The sequence below is a fragment of the Hemitrygon akajei genome, chromosome 28 (assembly GCF_048418815.1).
Source record: "Hemitrygon akajei chromosome 28, sHemAka1.3, whole genome shotgun sequence".
Taxonomy (NCBI): domain Eukaryota; kingdom Metazoa; phylum Chordata; class Chondrichthyes; order Myliobatiformes; family Dasyatidae; genus Hemitrygon; species Hemitrygon akajei.
In genome coordinates this window covers 45,778,079-45,796,744 of record NC_133151.1, presented here as the reverse complement: position 1 = coordinate 45,796,744, position 18,666 = coordinate 45,778,079, and positions in this window count along the sequence as shown.

The window sequence follows — 18,666 nt, the reverse complement described above, 5'->3', positions numbered from 1 at the left end:
CGAATTATAGGAAAGATGTCAACAAAATAGAGAGAGTACAGAGAAGATTTTCTAGAACGCTACCTGGGTTTCAGCAACTAAGTTATATTGAAAGGTTGAACAAGTTATATGTTTATTCTTTGGAGCATTGAAGATTGAAGGGGGGAACACACACAAAATGCTGGTGGAACACAATAGGCCAGGCAGCATTTATAAGGAGAAGCACTGTCGACGTTTCGGGCCGAAACTCTTCGTCAGGACTAACTGAAAGGAAAGATTGTAAGAGATTTGAAAGTAGGAAAGGGAGGGGAAAATGCGAAATGATAGAAGAAGACCGGAGGGGGTGGGGTGAAGCTGAGAGCCGGAAAGGTGATAGGCAAAAGGGATACAGAACTGGAGATGGGAAAGGATGTATGTTACCCTGACTATAGGCATTATTTGCCATCAGACGCAAGAAATATTCTGGTAGATTCTGAGTCTTCGAACATCTGCAAAGAGAAAATGCAAAAAAAAAAAATGCAGGAGAATATACGTCGCACGCAAGAAATGGCAAAAAATATCAATCCTGGAACACCGATGGTGGGAAAAATACTATTGTGAGAAATGCAGATACAGGATGGAGCCGTAAACATTTCCTATCAGGAATGAAAAGATTTTCTAACTTAACAGCCAAACTAAATGGTCTTTCTTAACTTAAGAATCTTAATAGGCTGTGCTTATTATTATTTTGAGAAAAGCATTATTTTATTTGAAGCGTGCAAACTCTGTCACTGAGGATGAACATATAACATTCTTATTTTAAACTGTAAATATGCATAATTAAACTTAATTGTTATTTTGTGATTTCCCCGAGAAGCGAATTTCAAGTTTTCATGAATTGTTTGTTCTGTGGGCTGTCACTCAGGCAATCAATTATTTGGCATGATTCATTGTCAGAATGCACTTTCTTCTCCCGTATAAGAGCTTAAAAAAACAATCAAGAATAGATATCGACAGTTGGACAAGTTTGAATGGCATCGCTCGCTGTTTCGCACAGAAAATGGGATATGCTGGAATTTTCTACATAGCTATTGTTTATTATTCTATATTGGCAACGATTGGTATCCCTGGTAAGCAACTGGCGTGGCTTAACCGATAACGTATATGGAATTTTATTTTTCGCCGGCAATAATAATCGTTTTTAACGTCCGATTAAATAACAGCATTTTCATTCACTGGTAATATTGATTCAATTCCCGCATTTTGCATTGCTGATCCTTCTGAAGCATAAACGGCAAATTTTGCTCTAAATCAGCTTTTCTATCAATATAGAAATGAAAACCTTTCTTCAAAGATATCTCGTCGCAGTCGGTCTGACTGAGAGCTCCCCGGGCTATCAGTAGTAGGAAGGAACATCTCGTCCCTCGTTATGCAACAAAAGAGGATGATTTTTCTAGTTATTTTTCTAAATGTTTTTGAAGTCGCCTCAATAACTTATACATATGTTCAATGTTGCCCTTTCGACTTCTCGAATCAGCTTTAATTTTAACATTCAAAATTCAATTTTACTTCCCATCAGAATTTAGCTCTGTGCTTGTTCTACTCCAATATATTCTGGACGACGATTTAGTCTCCCAGAGACCAGCTTATTGCAACTGTAAATGCAACCTTCAGGACTTTCAGCTACAATGAGTCGGTCCGTCTAAATCAGTGGATCGATAAGCCGGTGACTGATATCCCTGCCGTCAACTGGAAAGTTGCATCACCACTGTCATACGTGTCTGTGCTAACCTCCAGCAGAACAACAGGTGAATTGAAGCCAGCTTGAATCACCATAGTGTCAGATGAATTATGTTCGCTCAGACCCGTTCAGCACATTTCTAAGTATCCATTTGAAGTAGAAAATATCAAGAATTTTGCGTGTGTAACAAATTATCCTTTACTTCCTTGCAGTTCATTTATTTGCGATTGTGATCCTGTCTCCTGGAAAGTGTGGACTCTCTAAATGCATCTCCTGTTACTTGGTGGGAATGGCAGCAGCTAATTTATTGTGTGTTATAATTGCTGCTGTACTCGATCGCATCAATAATATTTATAATTTTCCTCTGCTAATGACTCCGATTTGCGTCGTGGCACTTGTCCAGCGGCTCACAGCCATGGACTGTTCTGTTTGGTTTAATCTGGCTTTCACGTTCGATCGCTGCATTGCAATCTGTAGTCAAAAAACTGAGGAAGCGATACTGCACCGAGTGGACAGCGACTATAATGATCCTAATTGGGCGAGTAGGAAGTTGTCGAGGCGCGTTCCTTTAAACTTTATGGTAGAAACTTACATTATCATTGCCAGTGTACACTGGAGCGGATTACTTTAATTTATCATTGTGGAGGGCATTGCAGTTGTTTAACAATATAACTATACCCTTAATGTCTATCTACATTCCGTCGCAAAGGAAATTCAGGGAGCAGGTGAAGAATATGACCCAGCATAGTGTCAGATGAATGATGTTCGCTCAGTCCCGTTCAGCACATTTCTATGTATCCATTTGAAGTAGAAAATATCAGGAATATATTGTCATAGTTGGCTGCATCAGCAAGGGAGATGAGGCGGAGTACAGGGCTACGGTGGGAAACTTTGTCACATGGTGCGAGCAGAATCATCTGCAGCTTAATGTGAAAAAGACAAAGGAACTGGTGGTAAACCTGAGAAAGGCTAAGGCACAGGTGACCCCTGTTTCCATCCAACGGGTCAGTGTGAACATAGTGAAGGATTACAAATACCTGGGAATACGAATTGACAATAAACTGGATTGGTCAAAGAACAGTGAAGCTGTCTACAAGAAGGGTCAGAGCCGTCTCTATTTCCTGAGGAGACGATGGACGATGCTGAGGATGTTCTACGAGTCTGTGGTGGGCAGCGCTATCATGTGTGCTGCTGTGTCCTGGGGCAGCAGGCTAAGTTTAGCAGACATCAACAGAATCAACAAACGCATTCGTAAGGCCAGTGACGTTGTGGGGGTGGAACTGGACTCTATGAGGGTGGTGTCTGAAAAGAGGATGCTGTTCAAGTTGTATGCCATCTTTGGACAATGTCTGTCAGCCACTCCATAATGTACTGGTGAAGCACAGGAGTACATTGAGCCAGAGACTCACTCCACCGAGATGCAACAATGAGCGTCACAGGAAGTCATTCCTACCTGTGGCCATCAAACTTTACAGCTCCTCCCTCGGAGTGTCAGACACCCTGAGCCAATAGGCTGGTCCTGGACTTATTTCCACTTGGAATAATTTACATTATTATTTAATTATTTATGATTTTATATTGTTATATTTCTACACTATTCTTGGGTGGTGCGACTGTAACGAAATCCAATTTCCCTCGGGATCAATAAAGTATGTATGCCTGTCTGAATGCAGTCAGTCGTGTAGTTATGTTATACTGCCGGCTCTGTACATAAAACACAAATCAAATTGCAAGTGTTGAAAGGAGATTAAATAAATGTCGATATCGTTGCTCATTCTGGAAAAGGTGCCGATATTATTCTAGGCAGCTGAGTGAAAGTTAGTGGCATTCATTTCCAGAAATGTCAGCAAAAGTAATTATTTTACGTTGGGCAACTTTACCGACGACTTCTTGGCTCTGATATGTTTGCTACATTCCAGTAATCATGTTCGGAACATTGAATTAATGCCGTAAAATGAGAAAGTGGACTACGTGATATAATTTTCTTTTCTCTCTAATGTCACGGGATCAATGAGGTATATATTTAACAATTGGGGAAACTTGTCAGCAAAATGAAATCCTGGCGTCTCTGAAGGCAGCTGGAATACCTTTAATTTCCATTATAGTAATTCGAAAATAAAAGTGAATACTTACATTCAGAAAGAACGCGGTCCCTTCCATGGTGAAGTTTAAAACAATTGACTGATCGATAGAGGGAAAGGCTGTGCAGGTCACTGAAAAGGCGTGGCATCCGATGTACTACTGTGGCGTGATAAGCAATGTTTTCCAAAGGTTAGCGAGAAGACTGGAGAATGGGATTGATCGCAATAATCAATGAGACATGAAGGAATAGCGCGACAGAAAATAGTTGGAAGGGTAAAATGTATCAGGCAGTTTTGTCAGTGTAGGGAAGCAAGGGAAACAGGTTTGCTTAAAGCTTCAATTTAACAGGGCGGGACACGAGGTGCAAAGGGGACTTTACTGGGATCCCAGTCCTGCCGTCAGGATCAGCTATAAACAGCCGTTTCTGCAGCTCTATGGCAAAACACACGAAATGGCAAAAGAGAAAACAGTAAAAAGGACTGTGATGAAGGTTCTCGGCCGGATACTTCGACGGCATTGCCATCTCCACAGATGCTGCCTGGCCTGCTGAGTTCCTCCAGCATTTTTTTTTTGTGTGGAGATGAGAAAGCAAGTCGACAATTTGGGCCGAGACCCTTCATTAGGATCTGATTTTGTCAACGCTGTTTTGTATATCGAGCGGCTGTACACTTTCTCGTGTATCTTTTTTACCTCTGTTCATCACATTGTCTCTATTTACCCAGACACGGAGCTTGAAAGCAGCTGAATTCCAATACTTTACAATTCCCGTCTCATGAATTTCAGAATCTGATTCAGTGGATATTTCACCACGTTCTTTAGTTCCTCTCGGAATTTGCTCTGAGTCACGGCGTAAATGCATGTGTTTGTGCAGGAACTGAGGATCTGCAGCATTTCCGATGTGCGCAGAGTAATGTAACGGGGATCCGTAACAGAATTAACAAAACTTTTTGAAATCCTTCTATAGATATAAAATACTACGTATGTTCCCCACAACAACATGAAACTACCGGTTATGCTGAAGAGCAAAACAATGGATTTGCGTCGGTTCTCCATCTCCCGGTCCTTGTCATTCTCTCCACTCTTTTGTCCCCGGAGTCCCCTACGGGCTCGACTGGCCACGAGAATCCGTCTGACAGTCAGAATATTGAACAACAACATCAGAATGAATGGAAAACAAGGGTTTATAAAGCGATGAAATATTGCAAATATGAACCAGACGGGAGAGTTTAAGTAGCTCGGTGTAAAAACACAATCCCAGGACACACCATCAATTATTTCTCCAGGCTCGTATGCAAAGCCAAAGGGTACACTCTCCAAAGAAGCCAGCACACTCACTGCCCCGATAACCACAGCCGCCGTTCTCTCGGTGCAATATTTTGCTTTCAGCCTCTCACAGCAAATAGCCACAAATCGATCGATAGTGAAAGCGACAGTCAGCCAGACTGAGGCCGCAGTGCTCGCAGTAAGCAACCAGTCACCGAGTGTGCACACAGGAGTCATTCGCAGGAATGATCGAGGAAAATGTATCTTAGCAGTCCACTTCAGCAGCGGATCAGAGATAACGACCATCAGATCGGCCGCTGCCATTCCCACCAGGTAGCGAGTTACACATTTGGACAGACCGCACTTTCCCCGGGAAAGGATCACAATTGCCGCCAAGTTCACTGGAAGAGAGACAGGGAACAGCAAGTTGAGAAAATACTGAGCAGAAGCCAAGGCAGCAGTTTGAGGGGTTCATGTAATATTTCCACTTTATTGTTTCATTTGGTGCTGGGAGGGTCGAGAGAGGGCGCAGAGCTGGCGGAGGAAGAGAAGGAGTTTACACATAAAATAAAGTCAATATGATCGGAATACGGATTCCTTACTAGTGACCGAAAAATGAAGTGGCAGCGGAAAGTGAAAACTGGGAAATTATCTTCTCAAAGTCAATATTGAAAGGAACATATTCCAACGGCGCCTTCCGCTTCTGGTCTGGATGGAATAAATAAATCCGGAGGCTGATGGCTGGATTCTTCCATCAGGCGATCATCAACTTCCATGGAGATCACGAAGACGGCAGAGCCGCAGGACGGAACAAAAAAAAAACAACAAACGAACAAAGCAGCCGAATGTCGGAACGAAAACAGGAAATGCTGGAAACGCTCATCCAGGCAAATGAGAATATGTGGGAAAACGGTTAAAGTATCTCTCCTCAGAACCGCAACACAGAACACATCATCACATTTTTTAAAGGGTAAATACTTTACACTTGTTTGATTGTTTGATTGTTGCACCTAACTCAGAAAATCGCTCACATACAAATGAAGAAAAACAATTTGTTTAACCTCCGCTGGTTGTAAAACGACAGTATTTGCAAATCCAGTGCAGCCCATACAAGACTAAACGCACAGAGACCCGAACATGCGCTAATTGATCACAAACGGAGGGGAAAACGTTAATGACCCGTTCAGTTCCATTGGAGTTCGTGGATGTGCGGTATTCTTGCAGCAGATTGTATTTAGATGCAAATCCCAGAATTCACAATCGCGGTGCTTACACTCCATTCCTGAAATACGGAACACTTAGATTGCACAGATAACAGAAAATCTAGCGATAAAAGAATTACAACATTGGAATTAAACTTTAACTCTCACGATCGGCAGCAGACCCTATGGCTCACCCGGAACTCCAAAGGCTGAAATAAAAGGATAGTAAACCTCTTCTATCCGCCAGATGATTGGATACACCATGTCACTGAGAATCTGTGCTTTCTGTTGTTCCTGAATTCACATCTCTGGCAGACACTTTGAGCTGATGCATTCAAAGCAGTCCGGATTTATACAGAGGATCAGTCTCCAGAGATACTGTTATACCCCTGACTAACTTTCTTAATTACGGCCACTTGAACAAACAATTTAATTTAATGTTAATCTCTGACGTATATCAGAAACAAGAGAGAAAAAATAAGTAACTGCAGGTGCAGGAAATCCAAGCAAAATACACACAAGATGCTAGAGTAACACAGAAGGCCGAAATGTCGATTGTGCTCTTTTCCTTAGATGCGGCCTGGCCTGCTGAGCTCCTCCAACATTTGTTTCTCTGATGTAAATATTGGGCCGATCGAAGACAAATATATTAAAATTCTTGGGCATTACATCAGCAGTGACGCGTCGGATAGAAGTAATGATCGAGCTTTAGTTACAATGACTGAGCTTGGTCACGTAGCAGCACATTTACAGAATTAACTTTTATATTGACTAATTATTCATCAATAAAAAAGGTTCGGCCGACTCTGACCGAACCTTAATATCTTCAAATCGTCACGTCTCTGGTACAGTGTGAGAGTATATAGATCATCCTTTACCTGTCGGTTTCTGGTACAGTGAGAGAGTGTGGGGTTCATTCTGTACCTGTCAGTCTCTGGTACAGTGTGAGGGTGTGGGGTTCATTCTGTACCTGTCAGTCTCTGGTACATTGTGAGCGTGTGGGGTTCATTCTGTACCTGTCACTCTCTGGTACAGTGTGTGGGTGTGGGGTTCATTCTGTACCTGTCAGTCTCTGGTACATTGAGAGCGTGTGGGGTTCATTCTGTCCCTGTCACTCTCTGGTACATTGTGAGCGTGTGGGGTTCATTCTGTACCCGTCAGTCTATGGTACAGTGTGAGAGTGTGGGGATCATTCTGTACCTGTCAGACTCTGGTACTGTGCGATAGTGTGAGGTTCATTCAATACCCATTTTTGTTAAACTGCATTTTCACAATTATATTAACCTTCCTCTCGATGATGCTAACTTGCTTATATAATCACCTTGAATGAAGCTGGTTATATTGGCTTGGTACTTCAAAAGTCATTGAGTCGGGAAAGGGAACTTCGGCCCACAATATATTTCTATGCAACTGATTATTAATTTGCACTATTGGAATCTATTTAATTCTTCCAGTGACCATGGGTAAAGAGATACTGTACTGAGGATAGTGGAAAAAGAAAAAAAGACTCGCATATTTTTAATGCAAATGATTTCCATATCTCGTGTAACAATAGAATGCGGAGTAAACTGGGGATTCCTCCGTGAATCTGTATGTCCCTCTGATGTAATGACCAGGACTGTGCATCGTGCTTCAGGTTTGGCCAGACTTGTGTTTCTATAGTTCCACCAGAACTCTCTGCTTTGGCATTTAGTCGCTCCAGCTAACGACGTCAGGTCTCCAGCGATTCTTAACTGACCGACAGAACTAGACTGCTATCTTCCGAAATCTTTCCTCATGTTTTCCAGTGTCCGTGTGGTCCCCTGTATTTCTTCATATTCCACCAGTTGTTATGTATCCCCTGGCCTAGCTAAGATTCTCGGTCTGCATAGGCTGACTTCCCCATATGAAATGTAATCAGTTTACCATTATCCATCCATGACCTTCATAAATCTTTAGGATCTCAAACATCACTTTTACCTTCCTACTCTCCAATCAAATGAAGTCATCCAAGACGAATAATTTCACAGTATTAATTCATATCTTAACGTGGACAATCTGTCAATATTACAACCTTCAGGACATTCAGCTACAATGAGCTGGTCCGTCTAAATCAGTGAATCGATAAGCCGGTGACTAATATCCCTGCCGTCAACTGGAAAGTTGAATCACCACTGTCATACGTGTCTGTGCTAACCTCCAGCAGAACAACAGGTGAATTGAAGCCAGCTTGAATCACCATAGTGTCAGATGAATTATGTTCGCTCAGACCCGTTCAGCACATTTCTAAGTATCCATTTGAAGTAGAAAATATCAGGAATTTTGCGTGTGTAACTAATTATCCTTTACTTCCTTGCAGTTCATTTATTTGCGATTGTGATCCTGTCTCCTGGAAAGTGTGAACTCTCTAAATGCATCTCCTGTTGCTTGGTGGGAATGGCAGCAGCTAATTTATTGTGTGTTATAATTGCTGCTGTACTCGATCGCATCAATAATATTTATAATTTTCCTCTGCTAATGACTCCGATTTGCGTCGTGGCACTTGTCCAGCGGCTCACAGCCATGGACTGTTCTGTTTGGTTTAATCTGGCTTTCACGTTCGATCGCTGCTTTGCAATCTGTAGTCAAAAAACTGAGGAAGCGATACTGCACCGAGTGGACAGCGACTATAGTGATCCTAATTGGGCGAGTAGGAAGTTGTCGAGGCGTGTTCCATTAAACTTTATGGTAGAAACTTACATTATCATTGCCAGTGTACCCTGGAGATGCACTACCAAAGCGGATTACTTTAATTTATCATTTTGGAGGGCATTCCAGTTGTTTAACAATATAACTATACCCTTAATGTCTATCTACACTCCGTCGCAAAGGAAATTCAGGGAGCAGGTGAAGAATATGACCCAGCATAGTGTCAGATGAATGATGTTCGCTCAGTCCCGTTCAGCACATTTCTATGTATCCATTTGAAGTAGAAAATATCAGGAATATATTGTCATAGTTGGCTTCATCAGCATGGGAGATGAGGCGGAGTACAGGGCCTCGGTGGGAAACTGTCACATGGTGTGAGCAGAATCATCTGCAGCTTAATGTGAAAAAGACAAAGGAACTGGTGGTAAACCTGAGGAGGGCTAAGGCACAGGTGATCCCTTTTTCCATCCAAGGGGTCAGTGTGGACATAGTGAAGGATTACAAATACCTGGGAATACGAATTGACAATAAACTGGATTGGTCAAAGAACAGTGAAGCTGTCTACAAGAAGGGTCAGAGCCGTCTCTATTTCCTGAGGAGACGATGGACGATGCTGAGGATGTTCTACGAGTCTGTGGTGGGCAGCGTTATCATGTGTGCTGTTGTGTCCTGGGGCAGCAGGCTAAGTTTAGCAGACACCAACAGAATCAACAAACGCATTCGTAAGGCCAGTGACGTTGTGGGGGTGGAACTGGACTCTATGAGGGTGGTGTCTGAAAAGAGGATGCTGTTCAAGTTGCATGCCATCTTTGGACAATGTCTGTCAGCCACTCCATAATGTACTGGTGAAGCACAGGAGTACATTGAGCCAGAGACTCACTCCACCGAGATGCAACAATGAGCGTCACAGGAAGTCAATCCAACCTGTGGCCATCAAACTTTACAGCTCCTCCCTCGGAGTGTCAGAGACCCTGAGCCAATAAGCTGGTCCTGGACTTATTTCCACTTGGAATAATTTACATTATTATTTAATTATTTATGATTTTATATTGTTATATTTCTACACTATTCTTGGGTGGTGCGACTGTAACGAAATCCAATTTCCCTCGGGATCAATAAAGTATGTGTGCCTGTCTGAATGCAGTCAGTCGTGTAGTTATGTTATACTGCCGGCTCTGTACATAAAACACAAATCAAATTGCAAGTGTTGAAAGGAGATTAAATAAATGTCGATATCGTTGCTCAGTCTGGAAACGGTGCCGATATTAATCTAGGCAGCTGAGTGAAAGTTAGTGGCTTTCATTTCCAGAAATGTCAGCAAAAGTAATTATTTTACGTTGGGCAACTTTACCGACGACTTCTTGGCTCTGATATGTTTGCTACATTCCAGTAATCATGTTCGGAACATTGAATTAATGTCGTAAAATGAGAAAGTGGACTACGTGATATAATTTTATTTTCTCTCTAATGTCACGGGATCAATGAGGGATATATTTAACAATTGGGGAAACTTGTCAGCAAAATGAAATCCTGGCTTCTCTGAAGGCAGCTGGAATACCTTTAATTTCCATTATAGTAATTCGAAAATAAAAGTGAATACTTACCTTCAGAAAGAACGCGGTCCCTTCCATGGTGAAGTTTAAAACAATTGACTGATCGATAGAGGGAAAGGCTGTGCAGGTCACTGAAAAGGCATGGCATCCGATGTACTACTGTGGCGTGATAAGCAATGTTTTCCAAAGGTTAGCGAGAAGACTGGAGAATGGGATTGATCGCAATAATCAATCAGACATGAAGGAATAGAGCGACAGAAAATAGTTGGAAGGGTAAAATGTATCAGGCAGTTTTGTCAGTGTAGGGAAGCAGGGGAAACAGGTTTGCTTAAAGCTTCAATTTAACAGGGCGGGACACGAAGTGCAAAGGGGACTTCACTGGGATCCCAGTCCTGCCGTCAGGATCAGCTATAAACAGCCGTTTCTGCAGCTCTGTGGCAAAACACACGAAATGGCAAAAGAGAAAACAGTTAAAAGGACTGTGATGAAGGTTCTCGGGCGGATACTTCGACGGCTTTGCCATCTCCACAGATGCTGCCTGGCCTGCTGAGTTCCTCCAGCATTTTTTTTTTGTGTGGAGATGAGAAAGCAAGTCGACAATTTGGGCCGAGACCCTTCATCAGAATCTGATTTTGTCAATGCTGTTTTGTATATCGAGCGGCTGTACACGTTCTCGTGTTTCTTTTTTAACTCTGTTCATCACATTGTCTCTATTTACCGAGGCACGGAGCTTGAAAGCAGCTGAATTGCAATACTTTACAATTCCCGTCTCATGAATTTCAGAATCTGATTCAGTGGATATTTCACCACGTTCTTTAGTTCCTCTCGGAATTTGCTCTGAGTCACGGCGTAAATGCATGTGTTTGTGCAGGAACTGAGGATCTGCAGCATTTCCGATGTGCGCAGAGTAATGTAGCGGCGATCCGTGACAGAATTAACAAAACTCTTTGAAATCCGTCTATAGATATAAAATACTACGTATGTTCCCCACAACAATATGAAACTAACGGTTATGCTGAAGAGCAAAACGATGGATTTGCGTCGGTTCTCCATCTCCCGGTCCTTGTCATTCTCTCCATTCTTTTGTCCCTGGAGTCCCCTGCGGGCTCCACTGGCCACTAGAATCCGCCTGACAGTCAGAATATTGAACATCAAAATCAGAATGAATGGAACACAAGGGTTTATAAAGCGATGAAATATTGCAAATATGAACCAGGCGGGAGAGTTTAAGTAGCTCGGTGTAAAAACACAATCCCAGGACACACCATCAATTATTTCTCCAGGCTCGAATGCAAAGCCAAAGGGTACACTCTCCAAAGAAGCCAGCACACTCACTGCCCCGATAACCACAGCCGCCGTTCTCTCGGTGCAATATTTTGCTTTAAGCCTCTCACAGCAAATAGCCACAAATCGATCGACGGTGAAAGCGACAGTCAGCCAGACTGAGGTCGCAGTGCTCGCAGTAAGCAACCAGTCACCGAGTCTGCACACAGGAGTCATTCGCAGGAATGATCGAGGAAAATGCATCTTAACAGTCCACTTCAGCAGCGGATCAGAGATAACGACCATTAGATCGGCCGCTGCCATTCCCACCAGGTAGAGAGTGATACATTTGGACAGACCGCAGTTTCCCCGGGACAGGATCACAATCGCCGCCAAGTTCACTGGAAGAGAGACAGGGAGCACCAAGTTGAGAAAATACTGAGCAGAAGCCAAGGCAGCAGTTCGAGGGGTTCATGTAATATTTCCACTTTATTGTTTCATTTGGTGCTGGGAGGGTCGAGAGAGGGCGCAGAGCTGGCGGAGGAAGAGAAGGAGTTTACACATAAAATAAAGTCAATATGATCGGAATACGGATTCCTTACTAGTGACCGAAAAGTGAAGTGGCAGCGGAAAGTGAAAACTGGGAAATTATCTTCTCAAAGTCAATATTGAAAGGAACATATTCCAACGGCGCCTTCCACGTCTGGTCTGGATGGAATAAATAAATCCGGAGGCTGATGGCTGGATTCTTCCATCAGGCGATCATCAACTTCCATGGAGATCACGAAGACGGGAGAGCCGCAGGACGGAACAAAAAAAGTAACAACAAACGAACAAAGCAGCCGAATGTCGGAACGAAAACAGGAAATGCTGGAAACGCTCATCCAGGCAAATCAGAATAGGTGGGAAAAAGGTTAAAGTATCTCTCCTCAGAACCGCAACACAGAACACATCACATTTTTTAAAGTGTAAATACTTTACACTTGTTTGATTGTTTGATTTTTGCAGCTAACTCAGAAAATCGCTCACATACAAATGAAGAAAAACAATTTGTTTAACCTCCGCTGGTTGTAAAACGACAGTATTTGCAAATCCAGTGCAGCCCATACAAGACTAAACGCACAGAGACCCGAACATGCCCTAATTGATCACAAACGGAGGGGAAAACGTTAATGACCCGTTCAGTTCCATTGGAGTTCGTGGATGTGCGGTATTCTTGCAGCAGATTGCATTTAGATGCAAATCCCAGAATTCACAATCGCGGTGCTTACACTCCATTCCTGAAATACGGAACACTTAGATTGCACAGATAACAGAAAATCTAGCGATAAAAGAATTACAACATTGGAATTAAACTTTAACTCTCACGATCGGCAGCAGACCCTATGGCTCACCGGGAACTCCAATGGCTGAAATAAAAGGATAGTAAACCTCTTCTATCCGCCAGATGATTGGATACACCATGTCACTGAGAATCAGTGCTTTCTGTTGTTCCTGAATTCACATCTCTGGCAGAAACTTTGAGCTGATGCATTCAAAGCGGTCCTGATCTATACAGAGGATCAGTCTCCAGAGATACTGTTATACCCCTGACTAACTTTCTTAATTACGGCAACTTGAACAAACAATTTAATTTAATGTTAATCTCTGACGTATATCGGAGACAACAGAGAGAAAAAAAATAACTGCAGGTGCAGGAAATCCAAGCAAAACACACACAAGATGCTAGAGTAACACAGTAGGCCGAAACGTCGATTGTGCTCTTTTCCTTAGATGCGGTCTGGCCTGCTGAGCTCCTCCAACATTTGTTTCTCTGATGTAAATATTGGGCCGATCGAAGACAAATATATTAAAATTCTTGAGCATTACCTCAGCAATGACTCGTCGGATAGAAGTAATGCTCGAGCTTTAGTTACAATGACTGAGCTTGGTCACGTAGCAGCACATTTACAGAATTAACTTTTATATTGACTAATTTTTCATCAATAAAAAACGTTCGGCCGACTCTGACCGAACCCTAATATCTTCAATTCGTCACGTCTCTGGTACAGTGTGAGAGTATATAGATCATCCTTTACCTGTCGGTCTCTGGTACAGTGCGGGGGTGTGGGGTTCATTCTGTACCTGTCAGTCTCTGGTACATTGTGAGCGTGTGGGGTTCATTCTGTACCTGTCAGTCTCTGGTACAGTGTGAGAGTGTGGGTTTCATTCTGTATCTGTCAGTCTCTGGTACAGTGTGAGAGTGTGGGGTTCATTCTGTACCTGTCAATCTATGGTACAGTGTGAGAGTATAAGGTTCATACTTTTCCTGTCGGTCTCTTGTACAGTGTGAGAGTGTGGGGTTCATTCTGTACCTGTAAGTCAATGTTACAGTGTGAGAGTGTGGGGTTCATTCAATACCCATTTTTGTTAAACTGCATTTTTCACAATTATATTAACCTTCCTCTCGCTGATGCTAACTTGCTTATATAATCACTTTGAATGAAGCTGGTTATATTGGCTTGGTACTTCAAAAGTCATTGAGTCGGGAATGGGAACTTTGGCCCACAATATATTTCTATGGAACTGATTATTAATTTGCACTATTGGAATCTATTTAATTCTTCCAGTGACCATGGGTAAAGAGATACTGTACTAAGGATAGTGGAAAAAGAAAAAAAAGTCTCGCATATTTTAATGCAAATGATTTCCATATCTCGTGTAACAATAGAATGTGGAATAAACTGGGGATTACTCCGTGAATCTGTATGTCCCTCTGATGTAATGACCAGGACTGTGCATCGTGCTTCAGATTTGGCCAGACTTGTGTTTCTATAGTTCCACCAGAACTCCCTGCTTTGGCATTTAGTCGCTCCAGCTAACGACGTCAGGTCTCCAGCGATTCTTAACTGACCGACAGAACTAGACTGCTATCTTCCGAAATCTTTCCTCATGTTTTCCAGTGTCCGTGTGGTCCCCTGTATTTCTTCATATTCCACCAGTTGTTATGTATCCCCTGGCCCAGCCTAGATTCTCGGTCTGCATAGGCTGACTTCCCCATATGAAATAAATTCAGTTTACCATTATCCATCTAAGACATTCATAAATCTTTAGGAGCTCAAACATCACTTTTACCTTCCTACTCTCCAATCAAATGAAGTCATCCAAGACGAATAATTTCACAGTATTAATTCATATCTTAACGTGGATAATCTGTCAATATTACAACCTTCAGGACATTCAGCTACAATGAGTTGGTCCGTCTAAATCAGTGAATCGATAAGCCGGTGACTAATATCCCTGCCGTCAACTGGAAAGTTGAATCACCACTGTCATACGTGTCTGTGCTAACCTCCAGCAGAACAACAGGTGAATTGAAGCCAGCTTGAATCACCATAGTGTCAGATGAATTATGGTCGCTCAGAGCCGTTCAGCACATTTCTAAGTATCCATTTGAAGTAGAAAATATCAGGAATTTTGCGTGTGTAACTAATTATCCTTTACTTCCTTGCAGTTCATTTATTTGCGATTGTGATCCTGTCTCCTGGAAAGTGTGGACTCTCTAAATGCATCTCCTGTTACTTGGCGGGAATGGCAGCAGCTAATTTATTGTGTGTTATAATTGCTGCTGAACTCGATCGCATCAATAATATTTATAATTTTCCTCTGCTAATGACTCCGATTTGCGTCGTGGCACTTGTCCAGCGGCTCACAGCCATGGACTGTTCTGTTTGGTTTAATGTGGCTTTCACGTTCGATCGCTGCATTGCAATCTGTAGTCAAAAACTGAGGAAGCGATACTGCACCGAGTGGACAGCAACTATAGTGATCCTAATTGGGCGAGTAGGAAGTTGTCGAGGCGCGTTCCTTTAAACTTTATGGTAGAAACTTACATTATCTTTGACAGTGCACCCTGGAGATGCATTAACAAAGCGGATTACTTTAAATTATCATTGTGGAGAGCATTCCAGTTGTTTAACACTATAACTATACCCTTAATGTCTATCTACACTCCGTCGCAAAGGAAATTCAGGGAGCAGGTGAAGAACATGACCCAGCATAGTGTCAGATGAATGATGTTCGCTCAGTCCCGTTCAGCCCATTTATATGTATCCATTTGAAGTAGAAAATATCAGGAATATATTGTCATAGTTGGCTTCATCAGCAAGGGAGATGAGGCGGAGTATAGGGCTACGGTGGGAAACTGTCACATGGTGTGCGCAGAATCATCTGCAGCTTAATGTGAAAAAGACAAAGGAACTGGTGGTAGACCTGAAGAGGGCTAAGGCACCGGTGACCCCTGTTTCCATTCAAGGGGTCAGTGTGGACATAGTGAAGGATTACCAATACCTGGGAATACGAATTGACAATAAACTGGATTGGTCAAAGAACAGTGAGGCTGTCTACAAGAAGGGTCAGAGCCGTCTCTATTTCCTGAGGAGACGATGGACGATGCTGAGGATGTTCTACAAGTCTGTGGTGGGCAGCGTTATCATGTGTGTTGTTGTGTCCTGGGGCAGCAACCTAAGGTTAGCAGACACCAACAGAATCAACAAACGCATTCGTAAGGCCAGTGTCGTTGTGGGGGTGGAACTGGACTCTATGAGGGTGGTGTCTGAAAAGAGGATGCTGTTCAAGTTGCATGCCATCTTTGGACAATGTCTCTCAGCCACTCCATAATCTACTGGTTAGGCACAGCCAGAGACTCATTCCACCGAGATGCAACAATGAGCGTCATAGGAAGTCAATCCTGCCTGTGGCCATCAAACTTTACAGCTCCTCCCTCGGAGTGTCAGACGCCCAGAGCCAATAGGCTGGTCCTGGACTTATTTCCACTTGGAATAATTTACATTATTATTTAATTATTTATGGTTTTATATTGTTATATTTCTACACTATTCTTAGGTGGTGCGATTGTAACGAAATCCAATTTCCCTCGGGATCAATAAAGTATGTGTGCCTGTCTGAATGCAGTCAGTCGTGTAGTTATGTTATACTGCCGGCTCTGTACATAAAACACAAATGAAATAGTAAGTTTTGATAGGAGATCAAATAAATGTCGATATCGTTGCTCAGTCTGGTAACGGTGCCGATATTAATCTAGGCAGCTGAGCGAAAGTTAGTGGCTTTCATTTTCAGAAATGTCAGCCAAGTAAATTATTTTACGTGGGGCAACTTTACCGACGACTTCTTGGCTCTGATATGTTTGCTACATTCCAGTAATCATGTTCGGAACATTGAATTAATGCCGTAATATGAGAAAGTGGACTACGTGATATAATTTTATTTTCTCTCTAATGTCACGGGATCAATGAGGGATATATTTAACAATTGGGGAAACTTGTCTGAAGACAGCTGGAATACCTTTAATTTCCATTATAGTAATTCGAAAATAAAAGTGATTAGTTACCTTCAGAAAGAACGCGGTCCGTTCCATGGTGAAGTTTAAAACAATTGACTGATCGATAGAGGGAGAGGCTTTGCAGGTTACTGAAAAGGCGATGTACTACTGTGGCGTGATAAGCAATATTTTCCAAAGATTAGCGAGAAGACTGGAGAATGGAATTGATCGCAATAATCAATCAGACATGAAGGAATAGCGCGACAGAAAATAGCTGAAAGGGTAAAATGTATCAGGCAGTTTTGTCAGTGTAGGGAAGCAGGGGAAACAGGTTCGCTTAAAGCTTCAATTTAACAGGGCGGGACGGGAGGTGCAAAAGGGACTTCACTGGGATCCCTGTCCTGCCGTCAGGATCACCTATGTACAGCCGTTTCTGCATCTCTATGGCAAAACACACGAAATGGCAAAAGAGAAAACAGTAAAAAGGACTGTGATGAAGGTTCTCGGCCGGACACTTCGACGGCTTTGCCTTCTCCACAGATGCTGCCTGGCCTGCTGAGTTCCTCCAGCTTTTCTTTTTGTGTGGAGATGAGAAAGCAAGTCGACAATTTGGGCCGAGACCCTTCATCAGGATCTGATTTTGTCAATGCCGTTTTGTATATCGAGCGGATGTACACGTTCTCGTGTTTCTTTTTTAACTCTGTTCATCACATTGTCTCTATTTACCCAGGCACGGAGCTTGAAAGCAGCTGAATTGCAATACTTTACAATTCCCGTCTCATGAATTTCAGAATCTGATTCAGTGGATATTTCACCACGTTCTTTAGTTCCTCTCGGAATTTGCTCTGAGTCACGGCGTAAATGCATGTGTTTGTGCAGGAACTGAGGATCTGCAGCATTTCCGATGTGCGCAGAGTAATGTAACGGGGATCCGTAACAGAATTAACAAAACTCTTTGAAAACCGTCTATAGATATAAAATACTACGTATGTTCCCCACAACAACATGAAACTACCGGTTATGCTGAAGAGCAAAACGATGGATTTGCGTCGGTTCTCCATCTCCCGGTCCTTGTCATTCTCTCCACTCTTTTGTCCCCGGAGTCCCCTACGGGCTCGACTGGCCACTAGAATCCGCCTGACAGTCAGAATATTGAACAGCAACATCAGAATGAATGGAACACAAGGGTTTATAATGCGATGAAATATTGCAAATATCAACCATGCGGGAGAGTTTAAGTAGCTCGATGTATAAACACAATCCCAGGACACACCATCAATTATTTCTCCAGGCTCGAATGCAAAGCCAAAGGGTACACTCTCCAAAGAAGCCAGCACACTCACTGTCCCGATAACCACAGCCGCCGTTCCCTCGGTGCAATATTTTGCTTTAAGCCTCTCACAGCAAATAGCCACAAATCGATCGACAGTGAAAGCGACAGTCAGCCAGACTGATGTCGCAGTGCTCGCAGTAAGCAACCAGTCACCGAGTCTGCACACAGGAGTCATTCGCAGGAATGATCGAGGAAAATGCATCTTAGCAGTCCACTTCAGCAGCGGATCAGAGATAACGACCATTAGATCGGCCGCTGCCATTCCCACCAGGTAGTGAGTGATA